This window comes from Pinus tabuliformis, chromosome 1_2 (assembly GCF_031772625.1).
Source record: "Pinus tabuliformis cultivar Carrire ecotype Pingquan chromosome 1_2, CPIR1, whole genome shotgun sequence".
Lineage (NCBI taxonomy): Eukaryota > Viridiplantae > Streptophyta > Pinopsida > Pinales > Pinaceae > Pinus > Pinus tabuliformis.
Window position 1 is genome coordinate 941,220,254 of NC_142298.1, and position 26,436 is coordinate 941,246,689.

General features: G+C 36.7%; 1 protein-coding gene across 1 annotated transcript in view; it reads left to right on the forward strand.

Annotated features, from left to right (window-relative positions):
• The window catches only part of LOC149209048 (lipid phosphate phosphatase gamma-like), a 37,940-nt gene extending 33,270 nt beyond the window's left edge, over positions 1-4,670 (forward strand). Inside the window, exon 2 of the mRNA XM_089396271.1 lies at positions 3,848-4,670. The gene's annotated coding sequence lies outside the window, so the exon portion shown is untranslated. The remainder of the gene's footprint in view (positions 1-3,847) is intronic.
• The last annotated feature ends 21,766 nt before the right edge of the window (positions 4,671-26,436 follow it).

A 26,436-nucleotide genomic window follows, 5' to 3' on the forward strand; every position in this document is an offset into this window, starting at 1 on the left:
CAAGAGGATCTATGTGCCAGTGGAAGTTGAGATTTTCTAGTGGAGGCTGAGTTGATTTTCCCAGCCAGTACGAGTTGCCAGGAGGGCCAAGTTTATCTGCTAGGCTCCATATGTGAGCCAAAACGAGCTTCAGAGGGAGGCTAAATTTGTTTTGGTGGGCCGAATTGCCTCCAGAAGGTCAAGGAGACTTGAAGAAGTGATAAGAATAATTTCTGGAGGCTTGCCATCTTACAACAACTAGTTGTAATATTTTTTCCGAATAATTTTAATAATAAAACCCTCATCTACAGACTGGTTTTCCCATCGGGGTTTTTCTAGGGACATTTGTCCGAAAATACTGGTGTTCATTATTTGTGTGTGCGCATAATTTTCTTAGTTCCCGTGATTATTTATTTTTAGTGAAGTTGCAATTGTGTTTTATTTAGTGTTTGCTGCAATTATTTTGCAGTTGGCAAAATATCTGAACAGAACAATAACCAGTAATTGCAACAATACTAAAAATTTCACAATGAAGGGGCTAGGTAATGCAGATCTGAGGCAGGGGGATGGATTACAAAGAGTAAAAATTGGAACAAGGTTTGGTGTGGAACATCGTGAGAGGGGTGACTGAAGGGAAATGGATGCAGTTAAGGAGTGTTGGGCGAGGGGGGAGGTTAGAAACACTCTGGGATGGCAAGGATTCCAGACAAAATTGAGATTCTCAAGAAAGGATATAGAGAACCACAATGCTGACAATCCAAAGATGGAACCACAGACATAATATAACACTGAAACCACCAAAATGGAAAGCCAGGAGTCTTACCCGCCACATGGTAGAACTTATAGCCAAGTTGAGCGCAATTAATGGGTTGACTCTGTTCGAATTCTCCAACTATGAAGGAGACCACTCTCATAAGCCTTGGCATGGTCTTGATAATGGAGTTGGAGGCTCTTGGATTGTGGGATATTGCCAGAATCGATGGTAGCCATTATGCTGCAGATATGAGGTTGCTGAATGTTAAATAGTGTTGTCGTCCAATGCTTGGAGGTGGTGCCACTGAGCTGTGGAGATCCTTCTATCATACGTTCAGGTGCTGTCATGATTACAAGCATTCGGTGGCACTGTGGGAGTGAGTTGCATTACTCCAATCATAAATCTCTGGTATCATTCCTGTGTAAGATTTGCCCTCTGCCATTAACCAACATATCTTTGAGCCATGCTGCTGAGTACTTAACCTGTACCTTGCCAACTTTCTAGCATGATCGCTCCTGTCAGCTCTCACTTGTGAGGTGACTCGTTCCTTGTTTATCTGCCATATGTCTGGCATGCTGGGACGATTATTAGCATCATATTAATGAGGCAGAGAGGGAGGTGCCATTTTTGAACACCCACTGTGGGGATATTAACTAATATATTTCAATGTGAACTATATATTTTGACCCTAGTAAAATATTTCAATCCTCGAAAGGAAGAAGTCATTAAAGTAAAATAATTTAGTTACTTCTTAATAAGAGGGAAATGTGTAATTCAGAACCACTATAGATCCATCTTAACCATGGATTTATCAAGCACTAGAAGGAATTAAATCTCTTGATGTCTAAACCTTTTTTTCAAGTTTTGCATTCTAGAAAAAGGTTTGCATATCAAGAGATTTGATCCCTCTCGGTGCTTGGTAGATCTGTAGTTAGGATGGATCTATACTTGGTATAGATGAACTTACTATCTTAAGCCTATATGAGAAGGCCGCCTTCAGTTTTCAATATAGACAGTTGTTCTGGTAAGTCATTTAATGGGTTATATTTGAAGTTTGAACTGCAACTTGGTCAAGTATATAGTCAATAACTATATTTATATGAACCACTATAGATCCATCTTAACCACGGATTTATCAAGCACTAAAAGGAATTAAATCTCTTGATGTCTAAACCTTTTTTTCAAGTTTTGCATTCTAGAAAGAGGTTTGCATATCAAGAGATTTGATCTTTCTCGGTGCTTGGTAGATCTGTAGTTAGGATGGATCTATACTTGGTATAAATGAACTTACTATCTTAACTCTATATGAGAAGGCCACCTTCAGATTTCAATACAGACAGTTGTTCTGGTAAGTCAAATAATGGGTCATATTTGAAGTTTGAACTACAACTTGGTCAAGTATATAGTCAATAACTATCTTTATATGAACCTAGCAGCTTAGCAGCTCATGTGAAGCTTTGTAATTTCTGTGGTGTATGTTGTATAAGTAAGATATTTGATGTTTTTGCAGTACGCACAGAAATAACTATGTAGTAAACCTTTTGAGAGGAGGACAGAGACACTAGTATTTATCATAAAACAACATGCCTGATAAGATCTTTTTTTTGTCTTCATTTTAACTGCCTTCTTTCTTTGCAATACTGATGCAATAATTGACTCTTCCCAACAATATCTTGTGTTATCATTTTAACTGCCTCTTTTGTTTGCAATACTGATACAATATGTGACTCTTATGTTCTGTTTGAATTATCTACCCAATGCCTGGTTCTATTTCCAGTTTATTATTTTGACATCATTAATGGTCGTATCCTGTGAGTTCATTTTCTTTTCACATTAATAGATTTGAATATTTGATAGCCAATGATAGTTTCCTTCGTTTTTTGTCTAGCTTTGGCCATAATTTAAATATTTTTATATGCTATCCGGTTCAATATATTTCATTGTTTGAGTTTGACACACAAGGGTGACTTCTATATTCAGAAAAATAGACGTAAACTTAATGCTTGGATACTATAGAAAATAAGCTCCTCGTGGCCACTTGAATTTCAATTATCTATTTGCTAATAGGAAAAATATTTCTTTTATTATACTTTTTGTCACAATTGAATTTTAGAGGGGAGACTTTGAACTTTGACAAAGATGAAGTTTTATGCATCAAGTTTTTCTTTGTAGAAGTTAGGCTTTAATGCATCCTTAATTAACCAATTAACTATAATGACATTTTTACAGTCAAAGGGTTTTAAAGATTGCCAGGTTAATGCAGCCAGGTAACTGTGCCGTACTTTTATCTGAATATGGTAGAATCATACTGAAAGGGCTGTTATTTTAGTTTCTGTGCAAACCCTATTCTCAGCCTTCAAAGTTTACTGGGATGTAGTTAGTAGGTCCACTAAATATATAAGCTAAAGTGTTGTTCATGAAAGGATTGGTAGAAGGATGACATTATGTCATCTGGAAACATTCTCTGAAGGACTGATAATAATGAATATCCTGGACGCTTCATCTATAGGTTTTCTTTGACTGACAGGAATCAAATAATCTTTTCTAGCATGAATATGTCGTCCCTGTCATTAATTTTATTGTAGACTTTAACAGCACTCTGTCAAGAAATCATGCTTCCATATTGCTCTGATAAACAGTATCAGAGTAGGGGAGTATTTGGTCATGTATATGGCAGCAGGGGGATTCTGCGAGGATTTAAAATTCAAATATGATTCAACCTGGATTCTTCTGTTCAAAATCACAGACTGATCTGAAGTATTTGTATTTAAATTTAAGTATTTGTGATTGCCTTCTTGCCTTTAGATCAGCTCATTCTTAGCTGTAGGTTGGATATCTAACTTTCTTGGCCTTATCCTTCTTGTTGAACATGATGAACAAATTAGTGTGTATAGAAAAGTCTTTACTGGCAAATTCTAGTCTAAAGCATACTTGGCCAAGCATTTCAGAGAACATCTTGAAGTTCAGGTGAAGTCCTGGATGTGATTGAGCAAAGTCATGAATGCATCCTTAAGCTTTCAGGATTGATTCATACTGCTAGGGAAGTATGAGCTAGAAGATTGGAAATAAATGTAGCATTTTGTAAATGTGATAAATTTGCATATGTTGTTGCAGATAGAAAATATCTTGAAAAATTCCAGACAATCAGATCAGCAGTCTTCTCCTTCAGCAGCAGAAGTCTCTAAAAATTTGGCAGGAAGAATGACATTTTGAAAATTTTCATACCAAAAGAAATTTTAACAGTTGGATGGGACAAGAGAAGCTCCTCTCTCAGAACGATGCAAAAATTCTTAAAATGAACAAGGTGATCTATATTCTAGTGAAAAGGACATCCCAGTCGAGTGTACAGGCATCTGGAAGTTTTAGATTGGTTTTCCATGGCGGCAAAGGTCAATCCACAAATTAAATTGAACACGATAGCTTCCCATGCCAGTATTGCAATTTGAACTGAGAGGAGCTTGATAAAAATTGCAAAATTTTTGACGAGACAAGCACATATATGCAATTACTCACCTTTACATGCTACATTACATGTGAAATTGTTCTTGAGCATCTTGTTGTCTGTATTTTTTTTTCCTCTTTTTTCCATATAACCATGCACATGAAATCCCTGAAAACTTCACCATTGTCAATGGGTGGAAACTAGGACAAACAGCTGGTGACTAAGTTCCCAGTACCCAACCCTGAGGGGGGATAAGCAGAGTCGAAACCATGACCTCCCCAACTTGGAAGTTGGAGGAGAGATCTCATGTTTGACTCATGACCTCTTGAGCTAATGCTTGGGGCTGGTTGTTATCTGTGTTTATACCAACAATGACTGGAGTCCATGGATCCTTAAGAGAGACCATAATAGGTTATGTAAAAGGGTCTGTGATCATTTTGGTAAGGCTGCAGTAAATATGATATTGTAGGAGATTGGAAAGTGAATGTTTTAGCTTGAAAAATGTGCCCCATAAATGGGTTGAAATATTCTTAAAAGGATAAAGTATTCTATTAAGGTCAACTTGGATCAATTTTGCCAATTTTGCCTATCATATGTGTCAAGTTCCTTTGATTATGGTAGGAGACCAACTTTGGGAGGTCAAATATATTCTTAAAATGATATAGTATTCTATTAAGGTCAACTTGGATCAATTTTGCCAATTTTTCCTATCAGATGTGTCAAGTTCCTTTGATTATGGTAGGAGACCAACTTTGAGAGGTCAAATAGTTTCTCTCACACATAAAGGCTCTACACCTGTCAGCGTTTGGATTAGCTTGTTATGTTGATCTCCTAAGAGATATGTAGGTAAGCTTCTATGTTGCCTATGCCCTATCTTTAATGGTTAAGTTTACATGCTCTCTTATTCACGGTTTCAATTTTTCTTATTTTCTTTTCTACGAATTTAGGATTATTGTAACCCCCTTTTGGAGAATTATTGGTTCTAATGAATTCATATCCTTTTGCAATAGTAGGGATTTCATGGATTTCATGTAATAGAGGATTTTTAAATAGAAAGGTTACTTTATCAAGGTAGATTTGCGTTGAAGGTTGTGTTGTAGTGAAGGGAAACTATTAATGGTACCATTATCCTTGCAACAAAATATTTGATAAAACTTTGTAAAAAGAGGTTAGCATACAATGCAATTTATTTATGAGGAAATTGGTGACACTTGTTTTGTTGGTTACTTTTTTCTATCTTTTAGCAGGAGAATTAGTAGACCTGTTAGGCTGTTGCTTGTCACTAAAGATATCTGGAATCGAGTCAGTGGGATTGCAACTACACCCTTGAGCCTAACACAACCGCTCACAAGCCATGCTAGATGGGTAAACTGAGTTGCGAACCTAGGCAGGGCCTCTATATTAGTTGTCAAAACCTTCCGATGCGGAACATCACCCGGTATCAAGTCAGTGGGACTGCCACTATACTCTTGAGCCTAATGCAACTTCCCACAAGTCACACTAGATGGGTAAACCGAGATTCGAACCTAGGTGGGGCCCCTTATATTAGTTGCAAATGCCTTCCGATGTGAGACATCCACTATTCAGCCTAGCCCGATGGACTGTTTTGTTGGCTACTTTGAGTGAGAAGTGATTAATTTGTGAAGGGCAGTGAACCCAAATCCATCCTTACTTTCTTAGCTTCACAAACCACAATTTAATTTGCAGCAAAAAGGAATAAATAGAATCACAATCACACAAGACAATATATAAGACAACATAATGCTAAAGAAAAGTATATTCATTCTCATTATTAGATATCATATTACAATCCATTAACATCTCTCATATCACATAACATTAGAATCTCTCTAGGCCACCTTTTTTTTGGTTAGATTTTGCACTTTTTGTGCATTGATCGTGTGCACATGGTTTGTGGGTTTTTTTTTTATTGCTTTTACCCTTTTCTCCATAATCATAATTTTTTTTTCATTTCTTATTTTAGGGATTTTCTAACTTTAGTAGTGGTGTTTAATGACTAAAGTGGATTAGCTGACTAGTGATTAGTCATTAGTGTGTTATTTGCATTTAAATATTGAGGTGAGTGCTTGGCATGTGGTCACAAAATGGAAGGGTGTGTGTATCTATTTTTGGCACATGTGGGATGCATTGCATTACTTGAGGAGTTATCTAAATGTGTGTGCTTAGGTAGAGTTTGTTGGTTTGGGCCATCATATGGAGTGTATTTGGCATGTGTTGTCAGGGGTCTACGTATTCTTGGTACATGTGGGGTGCTTTACTTAGGGAGTGACACTTAGATGTTCTTGGACATTCTTGCATGCATGGACCCTTCTTTTATTGTATAAAAACATATGAAGGGCGCATTAGCGAACAAATACAAGTATTCATTGTAAATATTGTTTCAGTAAATTTCTAGCTTACTAGTATTGATTTGTAGATTTTTTTTTTAGAGCCACACTCTCACTTGCTTACCTATTCTTGGTACACGTGGGGTGCATTATTTAGGGAGTTACAATTATATGTTCTTGGACATTCTCGCATGCATGGAACCATCTCTTATTGTATAAAACATATGAAGGGCGCATTAGTGAACAAATACAAGTATTCATTGTAAATATTCTTTTAGTGTTAATGAACAATTATGTCATTGTTGTGACAAGTTTCTAGCTTACCAATATTGGTTTGTAGCTTTTTTTTTAGAGCCACACTCTCTCACTTGCAGAATTGATATACAATTTTGATATGTGGAGCCTAGACTCTTGATCGATTTATGATTTTACTTCTAAAAAATATTAAGTTTTAACCAATATTTTTCTTAGTTTCAGCTGTGTAGGGTAAAAGTTTTGACTGCATATTTGCTATCATGAATTAGAAATTTTACATTGGAATGCATGCTGAAATTCTTCCATCTAATGAATGTGTCAGGCCAGGGTAACTCCAGACTTGGCAGAAGAAAACTGATTGATTGATTTCATTAGGTAACAATTGTTTATATACAGGAATGTGACTGATTAGTTCATCTACTTGATGACTGTTCACATTCCGGGTACACCCAACCGCTGAGGATTAGGTGTCAACAATTCCCCCCCATAATCTGAAGGGATGTTGGTGAGTCCAAGCATCGTTCTGAATCTTTCAAGCTTTTCTCTTCCAAGCGCTTTGGTGAAGATGTCTGCAATTTGCTCATTTGTGGAACAATGACGGAGATGGATTGTTTTGGCCTCAACATGATGTCGGATCAGATGATATTTAGTATTGATGTGCTTAGTACGATCATGGAACTTTGGGTTCTTGGCCAACTTTATTGCAGAGGTGTTGTCAATCATGAGTGGAGTTGATTGTACTTGTTTTACCTGCAAATCTTCAAGAATTTTCCTGAGCCACACAATTTCTTTCATTGCTTCAGCTGCTGCCACGTATTCTGCTTCTGTTGTGGAATCTGCTGGAACTGATTGTTTGCGTGATCTCCAAGAGACAACTCCTGATCTAAGACTCATAGCATATCCTGAAGTAGATACTCCAGTTTCTTTGTCTCCATCGAAGTCTGAATCAGAGTATCCAATCAAGCTGAAGTCGTCCACCTGTGTATATTTGATTCCAAGGTCTTGAGTTCCCTTCAAGTACCTTAGAACTCTTTTTGCAGCAGACCAATGTCCCTCACAAGGCTTTTGCATAAACCTGGAGAGGATTCCAACAGCAAATGAAATGTCTGGTCTAGTAGTAGTGAGGTAGATGGGACTTCCTATAAGCTGTCTATACTTTGTTGCATCCTCAAATTCCTTTCCTTCAATAGATGTGAGCTTTAAGTTTTGTTCCATTGGAGTAGAAAGAGGATTGCACTCTTTCATGCCAAATCTGTTTAACAAATCTCCAATGTATTTCTTTTGAGAAAGAAATATGGATTTTGGATGTTGGGTTACTTCAATGCCAAGATAATAATGAACATAGCCCAAATTAGTCATTTCAAAACTTTTTCCTAATTCTTTCTTTATGGATGCAATATAGCTTTCATTGTTCCCTGTCATTAAAAGATCATCTACATATACCACAAGATATACAACTGTTTAGACAACTTTCTTGATAAATAAAGTTGCATCATCAAGATCAAAATGATTGAAGTTGAGTTTTAGAAGATGCTCTGTTAGTTTTTCATACCAGGCTCGTGGTGCTTGTTTGAGGCCGTACAAGGACTTCACAAGTTTGCATACTTTATGTTCATGTCCTTTCACAGCGAATCCTTCAGGCTGGGACATAAAAACATTCTCTTTTAGATCTCCATTCAAGAATGCAGTTTTTACATCCATTTGATGGACTTTCCAACCGTTCTGAGCAGCTAGTGCGAAGAGTGTCCGGATGGTGGCCCATTTTGCTGTCGGGGCAAAAGTTTCCTCATAATCGACCCCTTCATTCTGTGCAAAACCTTTTGCCACAAGCCTAGCTTTGTGCTTGTCAAGTGAGCCATCAGCTTTGTATTTGTTCTTGTAGACCCACTTGCAGCCAATTGGTTTGGTTCCAAATGGAGGATCAACCAGCTTCCAAGTGCCATTCTTTATGAGGGCATCATACTCCTTTTGCATTGCTTCTTTCCATTCATCATGAGAAGCAGCTTCTTTGAAGGAAGTTGGTTCAAAATCTGTAGACAAGTTCAATTCACAATCATAAGTAACATCCATATCAATAGGTGAATTAGAGTCATCTACATCACCTCCATCTTGTCGGTTTGTATTTCTGGTTCCTGTTTTTCCAATTTCATCAAGATGAACACTTTCAAGTGTCTTTGTCAGCCACTTTGGGGGACCTTTCGGAGATGGTCCAGGCTGCTCTGTTGATTGAGTTGGGACTGAATCAAGATTGAGTCTCCCAATTCTATCAATTACATCACTTAAAGCATCATCCGTTGTTGGAGTTTCATGCAGGGGAGAATGTTCTTCAGAAGAAGATTCCACATGTTGTTCTAGTATAGGAATCCCCCCTTCAAGATGTGGAATCTGATTATCAAATTCTTGAAATGATTTTGTTTTTGTGAATCTATCCAAGCGATCAAGTTGCCGCTCAACAACATTGTCAGATTTGGATGATTCGAGAAAAATGACATCTCTAGATAAAACAAACTTTTTATTTACTTCATCATAGAGGCGGTATGCTTTAGATGTGTTTGAATACCCCAGGAAGATACACTTACGACTTCTAGCACCAAGTTTGTTTCTATGTACCTTTGGTATCAAAGCATAACAGGTGGAACCAAAGATCCTGAGATGTTTTACCGAAGGAACATGTCCATATCACAATTCATAAGGAGTCTTGTTTCTTATAGCACTAGATGGACATCTATTCTTTATTTATGCAGCACATAGAACAACATCAACCCAAAACATTATCTTTACATTTTTGAAGAAAAGCATGGATCGTACCATATTCAAGATTGTTCTATTCATTCTTTCTGCTACACCATTCTGTTGGGGATTATAAGGCACAGTTGTTTGATGTTTGATCCCATGTTGGCGAAGATAGTGTTCAAATTCGTTTGATGTATATTCTTTTCCATTATCAGTGCGTATAGACCCAATATGAGATTATGCATCATTTTCAATCCATTTATGAAAATTCTTGAATGTTTGAAAAGCATCAGATTTGTTCTTCAATAAATAAACCCAACACATTCTGGTGTAATCATCAATAAATGTCATGATATATTTATTTCCATTTGCAGAAGGAACAGGCATTGGACCACATAAATCTGAATGAATGAGTTCAAGCTTCCTATGTGCTCTTGAATGTGAATCATGAAAAGACTGTTTGCTATGCTTTCCTAGAATGCAAGCATCACATTGCTTACGTTTTCTAGGAATTGTAGGCAAACCAGCAACACCATTTTTCTTCAATAAGTGGAGACTGTCATAGTTTAAATGTCCAAATCTAGCATGCCATAATAAACTTGATGGAAGTGTACCTTCTTCATGATGAGAAATATATGAGAAATGTTGTGCATGAGCAGAGGTTCCTTGCAGTTTGAGAAGTCTTTCTTCTTCTATTCCCCTCATGACAAGTGAGTGGTCAGAAGCTTTTCTTACCTCAAGCTTACCATCAAACATATGAATGGAGTGACCTTGCTGGCGGATGTGGACCAAGGACAACAAGTTTCTCTTAAGCTGTGGGAGATATAGAACATGATCCAGAAGAAAGTCTAGAAGACCAGGTAGTTTAAGCCTGATTGTGCCAAGCCCTGATGGCTTGATTTTTGACTGATCTGCAAAGTATACTGCTCCATCAACATTGTCAGTGAAATCTTCAAAAAAATCTTTCCTATGAGTCATATGACAGGTTGCTCCTAAATCAAGCAACCAATCATTTTTCGAAGAAGCAAGTGAAGCATTAAACAAATCTTCATTATGTTACATTGTGCCTCAATATAGTGAGCGGATTCAGGTGCTTTACCTTTGTCTGCATCATCAGTTTTACCTTTCTGCTGGTTTCTTTTCTGCTCAATTTTTTCCCATGGTAGCTTGCATGTAGAAGCATCATGTGATCCATTTCGTTTGCAGCGAATGCAATGCAGATCTGCTTTTTCTTCTTGAGAGTGTCTGCCCCCCCTGCCTCTGAAGTATCTTCCTCTTCCTCTTCGTCCACCTCTTCCTCTTGTAGAATCATGAGCAGGATGCTTTTCTTTATGAGCAAGGCAGACAATCTCTTCAAAAGATTCAGGGACTGTCTTCTTTCCAAAGGCTTTCTCTCTTTCAGCAAAATTTTTCACAAGAGAGTCAAAGGTTATATCTTTAAGATTTCCATTTGCTTGTAAAGACTCAAGATAATTGGAGTAAGTAGGATAGAGTGCCTTGAGAAAAGCAATAAGAGGGATATCCAGCTCAACCTTAGTGGATTTGATATCATGCATTATGGATTTTACTTCAGATGCAAGAGCAAGAGGATCATTATTTTTTAGTTCAAGAGTGAAGAGTTTAATCATGAGCTGAACAACTTCAAGTGCAGAATGTGAATCATAAAGTTCTTTCATCTTTTGTAAAGCTTCAAAGGCAGTTGAATATGATGAAATATGGTGACTTACTTCTTCATGTACAGATGCTGCGATTAATGCATAGGCTTTGCTGTTCTTGTTTTCCCAAATGATGAGCTCTTTGTCTGATGTAGGCTGCACAGGGTCTTTGTCTTCTTCTCCGACACATATTCCTTTCCACAACTCATTGTAGATAAGGGTGTGTTTTACCATCCGGGACCATTCAGGATAGTTCTCCTTGCCAGTGAGAACTATTCCTACCATAGAAATGATTGAATGCATTCTGTAAAAAATTACTTCTGCTGATAAAAAAAACTTTCTTACGTTACAGCCTTCAAATCCCTCTAATGTTTGCTAGAAGCATCAACATTTCATTGAAATGATAACTTTTCAATGCAGCATTACCATTTTATCATTTCAATGCAGCATTACCATTCAAAAGAAAAACTCTGTAATAAAACGCGCAAAAAACACTTTGACTGATATATAAACTGCGCAATACTTTGAATGCTTTGAAAGACAGCTTATATAAACAGCGCAATACCAAATGCTTTGAAAGACTGCTTATATAAACACTTTGAAAAACAACGCAATTCTGCTATTCACCTCCACAAATGCTTTGATTATGGGGCTGTTGTGAACGAGGTCGGTTCATTGCCGTTCACAAAATCCCTCGCAGCTCTCCTGTGACCACAAATCTTCATCCAGAGCAGCGATTTTAATGCATTTCAGAGAATCATACTGCATTTCAGCCAGAAATTTCCACCGCAGTGCTCTTGTGGCAGCAAGTTTTCATCAAGAACAAATCTACATTTCAAGCTTATAAAGCGGTTCTGCAAGTTCACAAACAACGGAGGCTTTGACATCAATATTTGCTGTTGGAGTTTCGTATATATCCATGGAACTTCCGTCAAAATAAGTCTTCAACGATTCGACCCAGTGACCTCAAACTCGAGATGTATTAGATTCAAATTCCAACCGTTATAGAGATGCAGGAGGGATACTTGTTTTGTATATATTCACTTGATTTGAAGAATGCAAGACAGATCAGAAGACTTCAAAAGCCGTGAAGAGTTCTGGGAAATTGGATTAGATTGGTGCGAACAATACAAATCCGGAGAGGGGACGATGGAATTTCAGCAAACATGAAGCAAAATAAAATATATTGATATGCTTTGATACCATTACCAGCACAGGCAGCCCGAAATTTCTCAACGATTTGGACAATCTCTATTACGAACCCCACGAGGAGGAACCTTCGTTGCTTGATGTGGAGCGCCTCAGGTATCTGCTGGAATTGGGCGTCAACGTCAATGTGAGGGACAACGTTCAATGGAGATTCGAACCTTGACTGTTCAATTTCAGATGCGGTCAGGCCTATGCAGGTTAGAGACAAGCGTTATGGATAGAGCGTTGGCAGAGGCAGATTATTTAAGAACAGAAGGGAATAAGGCAGAGGCGTTAACCAATTACACTAAAACTAGCAGGCACATGCATTATTGCAGAATATGGGACAAAGGAGTTACAAGGTACGCCAAAAAAAGGGACCTGGGACCTGTGCTCTGATACCATGTCAGGCCAGGGTAACTCCAGACTTGGCAGAAGAAAACTGATTGATTGATTTCATTAGGTACCAATTGTTTATATACAGGAATGTGACTGATCAGTTCATCTACTTGATGACTGTTCACATTCCGGGTACACCCAACCGCTGAGGATTAGGTGTCAACAGAATGAAGAGGGAAACTTAGTCGTGAAAGGGAATTGAAAATGGTGGATTTGATTAGGTGTGATTTCCATGATCTAGTGATTGTAGTGATCCATGCTTGAGAGAGGCACAAGAACCTATGAGGGGCTGCACTATTTTTTATACTTTGAGGGGTAAATTGAACCTATGATAGGTTGTTGATTTTGAATGCATTGTTTTTGTTTGAATTGTGATCCAAGTGATTGCAAAAATGGAAAAAATTTTAAATATAAGGTCGAGAGTGTGACCGATTAGAAGGTACTTCTAATTTCACTCTTTAAGAGTGCAAGTTGCAAATGGTTATAGAGGAGATTTATCTCTAGGGCATAGTCCAGGGCAAAGTTACAATTTCTATTGATCTTAGTATGAGAAGAGGGTTGCTAAGGTGAAGAGGATTCTTTTGGGTTATGTGACGAAGCACCGATTCCTCACATCATAAGGAAATTGACAAAAGAAATGTTCAATGCATTGAAAACTTTGTATCAAAGTGTCATTATTTTCAGGAAGATGTCCTTGAAAAACACGCTCACTCAAGCACACATAGACTCCTTTAAAATTCTTCGAGGTTTTTTGATATTTCAAGTATGAAATCAAAATATACATCGAACTTTCTTAAAAGGTCCTAGAGCTTGTACTTGTGACCAAATTGCAAAATTAGCTGTAATTCCCCCACTAGGTTTTAATGTAAATTTGAACACCTTCATATTAGGTTGGTGAGTCAGAGATATTTTGGTGGGCCTACATGCCTATGTATTTATGTTTGATATATTTTGGGGCCAGTATGCCTAGGTTGATATGTCGATTTTGATTATATGGCCAGAGGGCTAGGAGTGTATACATTGTAAATGTTGTACATATTTTGTATACGATAAATAAAGTGAAATAGATTGGCGATGGTGTCACTCCATGGTAAGTGTATTGGGAGCATGCAACTCCTCAGACATGGGCAATAATGTCAATGACAAAGGGTGGTGATAGGTGGACACCGAGGCCCACGTGGCTTCAGTGTGCCACATGGTGGAGAGGCCATGCAGCGCGGAAGCAATGCTTGACTAGATGATAATATATATATATATATATATATATATATATATATATTATCATCCAGTCAAGCATTGCTTAGAGGACGATGACGACTGAACTTTGGTCTTGCAGCGACCAGTTGGTGAGCCTTGAGTATGGGTTTTGATTCCAGCTAGGAGCTGTTTCCGGTTGTGATTTGGAGGGTTGGTTAAATCACAATTTCTATTACACGAATCACGATTTCCATTACACCGAAACCCATAGGTGTTAGTAAACAAAGGCATCGCTAGAGTTAACAGATCCACGAGAGGCAGTTAAGCACATGCCACGAAACACATGGGGAGCGTTGGTTTATCCAATGTCCAACAATCTTCCCTCTAGCGTGAGTCAAGTTTGATTCGAACTCGAGACCTTTGGCTCTGATACCATATGTTGGAATCACAATTTCCATTACACCAAAACCCATAGGTGTTAGTAAATGGACGCATCGCTAGAGTTAACAGATCCACGAGAGGCGGTTAAGCACATGTCACGTAACACATGGGGAGCGCTGGTTTATCCAATGTCCAACATTGGAACCTTGGCACTTATGGCCTGGAGGGTGCCTGGAGCCCTAAAGTAGCATGATTGTTGGGTTGGTACCTTGGTCATGAAGATTCAATTATTATTGGTTTACTATTCCCTGTGGAGTCGTAGCCCCAGCTCGGGGGTGACCTGTGGTTGAAATTAATGAACCATGTGGTCTATCGCAGTGTGGATCATGGGGAACACGTAGCGAGTTGGATTCTCTTGCAGAGATAAGTGTTCCTCATAAATGTTATATGTTATGTTGATTTGTTTGTGTGGATGTGCCATGGTTATTTACGATACACACTACTGTTTATCTAATTATAAATTCATGGTCAAGATCCTAGAATTGGGGATTATGTATTGACATATATAAAAAACTGTGATACATTGTTGCGCGCTACATTACATTACTGTCTATTGAGGTAGTTAAATTACTGCTAAATTCCAGTACTGCTATGTGTAATATGAATTACAAGTATTGATACTGTGTTTTAGAGTTTTGCATTCATACTTACGAATACTAAGAATCATAGGAATTAATGGTTGAGAAGGCTAGAGACATTACGTCAATCCTATATCTACTTGTAATACAATCATCCTTGGCTACAAAAGGGAAAATTTTACAAAACAAAAAGATTCTGTTAGATCTTCTCAATCAACAAAACATTAAAAATCAATGGATGTCAAATCCTTTATATCAACTTCTAGAATTAAAAAGGAGAACTTCCTTGGACAAAAATATAGACACCCCTCTAAATTCCTAAACAAATAGGGACCCCTCCTATAAAGACAATTTCTTTATATTTGATTAAGTTTTGTGTTAAATTATTTATATATATGAACAAATGAAATATAATTGTATTGTTGTTTTTACCTCCATAACCAAATTCATTTTTGGAGCTATCATAATTTTATTAATGATGATATTTTTATTAGCCTATTCCATTAGGATTGTAGAGTCACTAAAATTGTACAATTGTTTTAGATCCTTTTTTTTTGTTGCTTTATTCAAAACCTAGAGAACAGAAAACTCCATTCTTAGTTCCTTGTTCTGGACCATACTTCATGAACAAATAATGCAATGAGACAATAGAGTTATATTAAGGCTATTGTATCAAATATTCAACAAGATACTTATTATTCAATGCTAACAACCTTATGAGCAAATGAGAGCACTTAAAGCTAGCAATATATTTAGATTTTTAAATGACACAAATGAGCTTCTTTAGGACAACAATAAGCTAGTTATGTTTCAGTGAATTTCTTATGATGCAATTTAGTGCGAAAACTGTCCCAAAGCCCTTGTCTCCTTTTGCTTTAAATTTAGTATGCTAGAAAGAGAGAATCAATAGTGGATAAATAAAACTAATATGTTTTAGACCTTCATAATGTTGTATAACAACTATCAATAAGATATGCAATGAGCCCAAAACAACAAGCCAATTGATGCTATGAGTTATTGATTTATTTATTCTTTATATGTTGTGTTTAATGATTTTAGATTAGCCTTATGATTGTCTTCCCACTGTCATGAAATGTTTAAACGCTGCAAACATGGATCAATGACGGTTTCGAAAATCAAACCAGAGAGCCCCAAGGGTTTGGAGACACTTGTCCACAATTTCTTTGAGGGCTGGACCACTTGCAATCTCAAGAAATAACTCCAATACCTCTGTCAAAAATCAATGAATTATCCTAGAAAATTAAGATCACCAGAGAGGGAAAAAATAGGTAGAAGGGAAAGGATATGAGGGAAAAAGAGCTAGATGAGGCCTTTTGGGGGTTGTGTGGAAAGGAAGAAGGCCCTTAAGGCCACGACAGGATGGGAGAAGGGTGAACAAATGTTGCCGTGAGGGTTTTGAGGGAAAAAGGAAGGGAAACGAGGGAAAGAGAAGCAAGGGAGAAGGTTGCAGTAGAGGGATAAGGAGATAAGAAGGGTTTGGAGGTGGATTTAGGGGTTGATAAGTGAAAGAAGAGGTTGCGTTACAAGGAAGAGAGGCAACATTGAGGAGGAAAGGGAGGAAGGATGGGGGCCGCAGGGAAAGAAAGGGTAGTGACAAGTCTGAATGGGCAGTGGGGAGGAGGAAAATCCCATGCCTAGGGCTGGCAACAACCTTTTGGGCTTGCAGTTAGGAGAGGACTCAAAAGGTTGACGACAGGGCTAGAAGCCTCAAAAAATCACTGAAACCCTCACCAAATTCAGGGAATTTTTTCCAGATCTTGAAATTTCTTTTCAAATAATCACAAAAATCCCCTGAAGCTTGACGTTGAGTTTGGGAGAACAATAGAGGGTGGATCTTGCCTTCTTAGGCCTAGATCCACTTCTAGAAACCCTCTTAACATTTTTCCAAGGACTAAAACCATTGAAACCTTTAACAACTTTTCAGATCCAACTTTCAAATCCACCTACACAAATAAAATTTTAAAAATCCCAAAACTCCAAATTATTTACAAAATTTATTATACCATATTCACAATAAATTTCAAGCTCTAATTAGCAGATCTATCTTTATTTGCACAATTAAATTGGAGATAAATGAGTAAAATAAGAGTTTTTAAATTTTGAGCCATGGTCAAAACCTTTGCAAAACCAATCATTAGATAGATCTTGAAAATTTAACACAATGGGCTTTTAGGTCTCTGTACTTGGGAGTTGGTTGGTCCAACTGAAGACTTCCCCTCATGCCCAATATCTGAATATTGATTAGATCTCTGCACACTTAAGATTAAATTTTTAGCTTCAAAAGGGGCTTAGATACACGTAAAAACCCTCAAGATTTAGAGATACTTGGTAGACCAATCAAGTTAGAACGTTTTTCTAAATCCCAATACCTAATACAAGATACTTGTGCAAATAGATAACCCAACTGCTGGCTAATGAAACAGAAAACTTGTGAAATTTAATTCAATAGAACATTTAGGTACATGATTCAGAAAATACTACCAATGGACAGAAAAGGAACACCATGATGAATAAACCACATCGTCTTCTTTATTAATTCCAGAAAAAATATTACAGTGACAGAGCTTGACTCAGAGTTTTTTTAATTTTTTTTTTTGGTAACTTAAGAAGCAAATGACTTATAATTTATAGATAAATTTTCCAAGTGAAAAATAATGGTTAGTTGGCTTGATCCCCGTCAAAATGATCTCGACCATTGATAAATATTTGATTATCTTTTAATCTCTACGGCCAAAAATCTTTATTTTTGAGGGATTTTCTAATTTCTCATAAAAACCATTTTTATTAGCTCAAAAATAATTATTTTGAGCTAATGTTCTCAAAAATTTGACTTTGACTTAACCACCAAGGCCCAAGGATCCAATTTTTCTTGATATTTCCAATATTCTCTTGGTGAGGGACCTCTAAAAATTAATTTATTTAAAACCCATGAATTTTTCCACATGGAGAATTTAGTTTTTTCCAGGACTTTTAATTTTGACTCAAATTAATTAAATTTCTTAGGATTTTAACTTATTTTGCCAGAAAATTTAATTAATTGATACTTGAAGGGATTAATAATTTTTTCCACCCTCTAATATTTTAGCCATTGTGTCTAAGTATGAGGGACCATGCACCAAAATATTTTTTACATAAGATAATTACATTTCAACTCTCAAAGGGGAACACCCGTTCGTTATTGACCCTCAAATTAGTACCTAATTCTGCAACTCAATATAATGTAGTAGACCAAGTGTTTGTAATAAGATAATTCAACCACTTAGCTTAAATTATTCCCAAATCACTTTTACAAAAGACTTGACTGAAATACTAGGACTTACCGAAGACTTTGACGATAAATTCCACCCTAGCTTTGGGGTGAGGTTGGAGGGAAAAACTTTGCCGATCATCTGTGTTTAGAAATACAAATGAATCAGTGATACAAAAAACCTCAGAGGATGAAATTCGTCGCTAAGATAATAAGCTTATTTAGGTTGTTACATATTTACACGCTTTTACTAGGATCATTTACATTAACATTTTGCAGAATGGGTTTACAACTCTGGCAAACTGATGACTAATGATGATGAATTCAGGAGGATCTGAATGCTCAAACATGTTTTTGCGAAAAAGTGTATTGCTATAAGGTAGTTGACGCAAAGTGGTCAACACAACTAATTGTTGATCTCTTGGAAGAAAATCTTAAAATTAGGACACTTGTAATTCCCAGCTAGCATTCAATTGCTGTGTAAAACCTTTGACTAAGCTTTCATATATAGATGAGGATTGTTGTAAAGATGAGTCTTGTCATGATGATATGTCCTTGACTGTCTCGCTGTAGAATTGAACCCCTTGTTTCCCTGTCCAAAAAGGCAAGCTTTTTATACTGTTGACGAAATTGAGGGATCTTCTCCCATCCATTGACTTTATGCTTTTGAATCCGATATTTATTATGAAATGCAATCAATTACTGCCTTTAAATTTGGATTCCATGGTCAATTCCACCCAACGTTTTCATGCCAACCTCTGCATTAATAAAATCAATTATTTCTGCTGTATGTTCCATTTCCTTGTTTTTAGAATCCATCTCATCTCTACACTGTTGATCAACAGGAAAGGGAATCTGCATATCTTAATTCAATGATTTTTCAAAAGAATGGCATGTTCTTGCCAAATATTGTCCATTGTTAATAATATCAGGTAGTCTTTCTGGTTCAGCACCACACCCTATATACAATGTTTGTCGGTTTTCACCAGCTAAGTCTGTCCTCCTCTCAAAATCATTGTTTCTATTTGTGAACTCACAGTTTTCACTATCTTCCAGAATTTTGAACATCCTTTGCAACTGTTCCTGCTGCTTTTGTTGCAATGCAACTATCACTTCAGCTGCAAAACGAAATGCTTGTAGATTTGTTTTATGGAGAACAAATGTTCCCGGATACGTTGCCACTGTTGCCTCTCAAGCCCTAGATCTCAAATTACAGCAGCCAATTCCAATTCCAGTGAAGAAACCTTGGCCCATGCCTCTTCCTATTCTACTAATCATAATAAACATACTAAAATAAAATAGTTGTTGAAATCTTGAATCACTAGAGGTTACTGGAAAGAAAATCAATTAAAATCATAAGAAATAAACTAAACATAGCACTGCTTGCAATGTCTCGAATTGTTGAAGTCAAAATCAAATCCCCTTGCTATAGAAATGTTCAAACGCTGGTCTTTAGCCATGATAAGCTCTATGGATGACCTTTGACTGCCATTTTACCCCTATCTGCTGCCTTGAAAGCTGGAAATATTCGCTACAATTTTCCCAAAATTTTCTTGAAGATAAATCTGTTGGAAAAGTGGCTCTGAAGATAACTGAGGATAAAATAGTGAGACCACTTGACACCTATGCCTGATGCTAAGAATCTTAGATTTGTACATGAAATTGTAGATTTATGCCTGAATATTCTCAACTGTTGACATTGAGCTAGCTTTTAGGATTTGAATAATATCTTTACTAAAAATACATGCATAGAGTAAACAAGTAATGCAAAGTACAATTCTCTCCCAACAATTTTCCGGAATTCATTAAAACACCTTGACCTATAGCTCCTTTGCGATCTTCCCACATTCACACTTCTTTGGAAACCTAATTATGGCATTTTCATTGCCTGGAGCATATCACATTCAGGAAATAGATACAAAGTCTGTGCTCCATTGTCTTTGTTTGCTTTGCTATTGAAACTTCTTAGAAACTCAACACCATGAACTGTAGGCTCTGGTTATTTGAGCGTGAGAACTCTCCGTTGATTTTGTGTTCGAATCCTTTCCACCATAATCTTCTTCTCGCTCGACCCTCCTCATACTGTTGTGTCAACCTTTGAATAAATGATCTGAAAGGAACCATTTCTGACCATATCCCAAGATATAATGGTTATTCATTTTGTTATTAACATCAGATGGTATATAGTTGATTGCCCATTTGTAGTTCTACCAAAGCTGTCCAAAGTAACCTCAATGAGGGGGCTTAGGGCATCATTCAACAATTGGTTGTCTCGGCAGCGAATACTACTTGTGACATTTACACAACAAATGCAAGTATATTTGGTCGAGTTTGGTTGTGTCACGATAGTGGATATAGCATCCATCCTTTCCAGAATACCATAGAGAAATTCCAAAGCATTTGACCCAGTATATCTGTGGAGTAGAACTGAAATAGAGGTAAAACAATCCCCAGGCTAAATTTCTTGAATTGCAGTGCTCACGCTGATGGAAAAAATGAGGAAATAGTTTAATTCATATTTACACAACCACCGCTCATCTTGATGCCGTGACACTTGGGTTTGCGTTGCCCATTTCTGGTCTCGCCTTTTATGTGAAAATCAGTGGGATTTATCCCACTTTTGTCGGGAGAACTAATATGATGGTGTTTATATACACCACGCCTTCTCATTGCTCTTGACGCGTAGTGCACTATGCCCTCATGGGCTCCTCCTTTGTGGCTTGACTTTGGGGCTTGAATAGTGACTTGTAGCTCATGGACTTTGTAAATGTCGTGTTAATGTTTGGCTTGGCTTGTAGCTCGTGGATTTAGGAGATTTGCTCGTGGACTTTGTAAATGTTGTGTTAATTTTTGGCTTGGCTTGTAGCTTGTGGATTTAGGAGATCTGCTCGTGGACTTTGTAAATGTTGTGTTAACGTTTGGCTTGGCTTGTAGCATGTGGATTTAGGAGATTTAGCAATGAAATATAATTGTTGGAGATCTGATTTTTATTGAAACTTATAATAATTCTATAAAAATGTGAGAGCAAAAATTGAAGACCAAAATGGCTTTTAAAACCATTTTATTTGTTATTTGCCAACATAGACAACTTGTCAAAATCCGTAGCTTTTGTCTTTTAATCAACCTGGTGCCCACATTAGCAAAAGTGGCACTATGAAAAATGAAAACATCTTTGGCGTTACAAAATGAACTCTCTTAGAAGGGCTACCAAAACTCCAAAACTTCAAGCACTACGAAATAATTAGGTAGCGCCCATGAGCCTGCATAAAATTTATATAGTGCTAACAAAAGATTCAGTTCTTCTGCTGATTTCCAGCTTTGAGACCATGCATTTGATCCAATCAAACTTGAAATTTATTTAGTAAAACGATCCCTAATTTATGCAATTAATCAATGATAGCTTCTAAGAACTAAACATATCCTTTACATCCAATCTTGGGATCTTCCCCAACCCTTAATTTGTTTGCTTTTCCTAGTTTTCATGCTACTTAATTAATTAACTTAACTTGTGAAGGAAATGCCCTAAGCAGTTCCTTTTCGTACAATTGTAGCACTATGAAACCTTTTCCTTTCTAATATGAGCCATTCTTTTATTAATTTTCTCTTTAGGTATTTAGAATTCATAACTTGGCCCCATAACCCTTCATTATGGATTATCTGCCAAAGGCCTTTCATAACTAGAGCTAGATTGAAGACATATATTCTTCAACTGCCATTCATTCGATTTCTTTATATTTGCCCCTCTTGACCATTTGACCAAAGGAATTCCTTCTTTTTCTCTTTTCCATGTCCATAAAAAAACATTTTTCTTGACTTCCATCTAAGATTGCTTTTGGAATATGAGCCATGTACATCCAATACACATGAATATTCTCTAATACAACCTTGGTTAGAATTAAGCCACCTCCTCTTGATAGCAATATCTTACACCAATTGAAATTCTTGTTTCTATTTTATTATACATCCACATCTAATCACCATATTTATAATCCTTAGGTTTCAATTTAAAACTTAGATACTTTAGAGCTTCCTCCATATCAATTGAAAGCTATGTTGCCAGAAAACGTGGGTGCAGGGACGGGGACGAGGATGACATTTTTGGAAACAGGGTGCGTGGGTTCGTTGGGTAACATAATAATATTAAATTTTATAAATTATAAATTTATAATTAATAATTTATATGAAATTTGAATTTGTATATTTTTTCAACTTTAAACAAGAAAACTTTAATGATAATCATTTAAACATGCACATCATTGAACATTCAACATTGACATTGAAATTTCAAAATTTATCACCAAAAAACTGTTCTTTTGAATCTTTTCCGTGTAACCATGACATTGTGACAGCTATGTGAGAGAGCTCAAGGCTACTACTAAAACTGAAAATTCAAAATACATACTAGGATAAATGCTAGACTCAACGATTTTGCTGAAACTTGGGACAGATTTTGTCACACACAGGCTTTAAAATAACTATGTAGCTTAGGTTCATTTGCAAGGATGCCTGTCAATGAATCAGGCTGTGGTCGTACAAACCCTTCCTCCTACACAGCCAAGGAGTGTTAGCATTTCTGCCTCCTGCTCTAATTTCAAGACAACTTCTCTCCTTATTGAAATTGCTCATTCTGGCTAGAGCTTGAGCTTGTAACTTTGCTTTGAATGTTTAGTCTCTCCCATATAAAAACACAATTTTTTCATAGGAGATTCTTCTCAACCTGATAGTGGTCTAGAATTTTCTTGATGTCTAATCATCCACCTGCCCCATGCATGGTGTGCTCTATGGTAAAGCAATCCCAAAAACAGTGGCAGCCTTACCCTTCCACAAAACACGCTTATCAGTGTTTGTTTCACAATAAAGTGCACAGCAGCCATCTTATGGCTTGAGGGATAGTTTGTCTTTGAGTGCGAAGCTCTGCCTGAATATTAATTATCTAAACATAAAACATCTTCGCAGTTTTTAGAGATTACTTGGGGTACAAGTATGTAGAGACCTTATATGATTTAGGCATATTTTCCTAGTTTTAATCTTAACATGATGTTATCAGAATGATGTGAGAAATTGGCAGATTTTGATACTTAATTTAGCCATTGTCCAAAATAGCCCTTCGCCATTTAACAACATCAGCTGATTATAGCTTATGGCTGGTCTCAATCCTACTTTCTATTTGACCGAAAATGTCTGAACTTGTATGTGTGCATTTACAATTTATAATTTGATGGTTATTTGGCTCGGGAATGAATCTTTCATTCCAAATTGATTTACAAGAATTCTTAAAAAACAAGACTTGTAAAAAACTTAAAAAACCGGGTACGGGTACCCGTGCAACACAGGTTTTGATGGTAAGGACCATGGAAGACTGTTTCATTCCAAATTGATTTACAAGAATTGATTTAGGGTTTTTTAGGTTTTGTTATAAGTTTTCCCTTTGTTATAAGTTATTTTTTAAATTTCAATAAAAAAAAATTATTTGAAAATTAAATTTTTAATATAGTTTTTTTTATGAAGAACCCAAAGAACCCGAAGAACCCAAAGAACCCAACTCGAAGAACCCAAGAACCCAAGCACCCGAAGAACCCAAGAACCCAAGAACCCGTTAAAGGAAGAAAGCCCAATTTTTTTTTTTTTTGAAGAACCCGGTTCTTCATGGAAGAACCCGGTTCTTCTAGGTTTGTCTGGGAAGAACCCGTACCCGAATCCGGTACTTGGGTGCGGGAACCCGGGACGGGTTCGAGAACCCCACCCCCGGGTGCGGGTACCCGTGCAACACATATTGAAAGCTTCCTCCATATCAATTGAAACCTTTGGAGACATTTAAAATTTGTGATTTTACCTCTTCATCCACTTCATTGAGCATCATTAATGAATTTAACATGTTTACTTAAATCCTTATAGCTACCTTTGAAGGTTAACCTAATTTTATGAGTTACTTAAGTTAGATCTTTGTCTAAGCCTTGAAAAATCATGTTATTTCTTGAGAGCTAGATTCCCCATATTAGAAAGTAGGGAAAAGCCTTAAAAACTTTTTTATATTTGTATGTTAACCATGACAAAAGACACTTTAACAATGTTAGTTGTTCCCATGTGTTTGTATATATGGTATTTATAACACTTTATTCCAGACTACCCTGAAGAAAGAATGGGTAACAAAAATATGGTCCACCATTTCTTTGCTTCTTTATACAAGATGTATTTGTTAGGTGTGTGCCAATTCCTCTTTTGTCCATTATCCCATGTAAAAGCCATTTCTTGATTTCAAAGGAATTTCTAATTTCGATACTATCTTCCACCACCAAAATTGTTAGGTTATTTCGACACATAGGAAATAGTTAAGTATAACTTGGTCTAGTATATAGTTAGGTAAAGTGTGTTTTTTTACTATGTACTTGCTGTAACTTATAATCCGTCGGTCATGATATGTTCTAGATGTGAGGTGGTCCGACAATTCAATTTCTTCTCGGTATTACCGACACTTGATCCATGGCTTAACACCCGATTGGTCCATGATCTCTATTTAAAGAGCATGGAGGGTCATTTGTAAGGTGATCGTTCATGAGAGAAGCTTATGTAAATTTTCTTTCTTTTACATTAATAAATTGCCTGAAGTGGCCGTGTTGGCTCAGGCCGTGGATTGTTGCCCTCTTTGAGGGTTTTAACCACGTCAACAATACTGGTGTATTGATCCGTGATCTGTTTATGAGTGGTGTTCTTTGTTGTTCTATCTGAGGAACTTACCCTGAAATTTTTTACATGGTACCAGAGCTATTTGAGGGCCGCATCTGTTGGTGATCCAAATCCGAAGCCGGTACAACTGCATCAGACTGTCGTTTCCTAGATCTACTGTTTTTGACTGCTTTCGGGCCAAGAGGACTGCTCTATCGTGTTAGGAGCATCTGTTCCAGTGAGGAACCCCTTTCGTTTCACGCGAAAAGGTTTCCGGTAGCCCTAGCTACGTCATTTTTAAGATACGGAGGTATACAATCTTTATTTGCAGTTTTAGTTATTGATCTTTCTGTTTATTTCAGTTTATTTATCTCTCTGTTTTTATTATGGATATATACCTTTCATTTCTGTGTATGCTCTTTGCCCCGCGACTTTGTGCGATTTGGGCAAATCAGAAACAAAAAGGAAAGATTTTTCTCATGCGTATGCTCTTTTCTGCCGTGCATTTGTGTGATCTCAAAAAATCATAAACAATGAGGAAAATATTTAGTTTCCAACGAAATCTAACTTTAAGCCGTAAGACTTGTTTTTTTTGCATGTTCGTTTTGGGTTGTGTGGTTTTCTTTGTTTTGTAGGCAAAAAAGGGTTTTTCAAGTAAGCATGCACCCCAAAGCTTCAATGAGTAAAAAAAAAACCCTTCCTCTTTTCCAAAAATTACCAACCTTTTAAACTAGTTCACTTGGTCCAAAGTTACTTTATGAGAATAGAGGTCTTGGGTTCAAGTCTTTTCTTTTGTTGAGTTACTTTTTCAAAAAGCACATGTAACTTATGTTTTAAAGTTACTTTATGTAAAAGTGTTCTCACCCATTATAAAAAGTGAGTCACTTATGATTCTAAAGTCACTTTATCTTTTATCTAAGTTACATCTTAGTGGGTAGCTCATAAAGTACCATTGTGAATGTGACTTTCACTTATTTATAAAAGTGGGTCACATAAAGTACTCTTTTTTTAAAAGTGAGCTAATTAGAGTAAATTTGGAGGCTGGTTGGGTGGGGAGGTCAGGGATTTTTTATTTTTATTTTTCAATTTTAAATATAACATTATCATTCACTTCCGAACATTCACATACTTCGTCGGCATCTTCAACAACTTTTCTTAAAAAAAAACATAACTTTTTCATCCGGACACTGTTTTTAGAGCCGTGTTTTTTAATCGGCCTAACTTTTTGAGATCTTTTCATTGAAACACTTAGTGTCAACATCTACAACTTCAATTTCTGTTAAAATGGAAAGTCCATGCCAAGTTATTCTTGAAAGCACCAACTACTTCCAATAATTGTCCTACATTGTGGATTTACTTAGAAGTAAAGGCCTTTATAGAATAGCCTCAGGCCAAGGATCTAAATCTAAAGATAAAGATAATGCAACCAAATGGGAAAATAAGCAAGATCAAGCACGTGAGTTGATAGGGATGTCTATTTCTCCAGACCTTAGATTCCATATTGCAGAACTTGATACCCCCGATGAAGCACTGAAA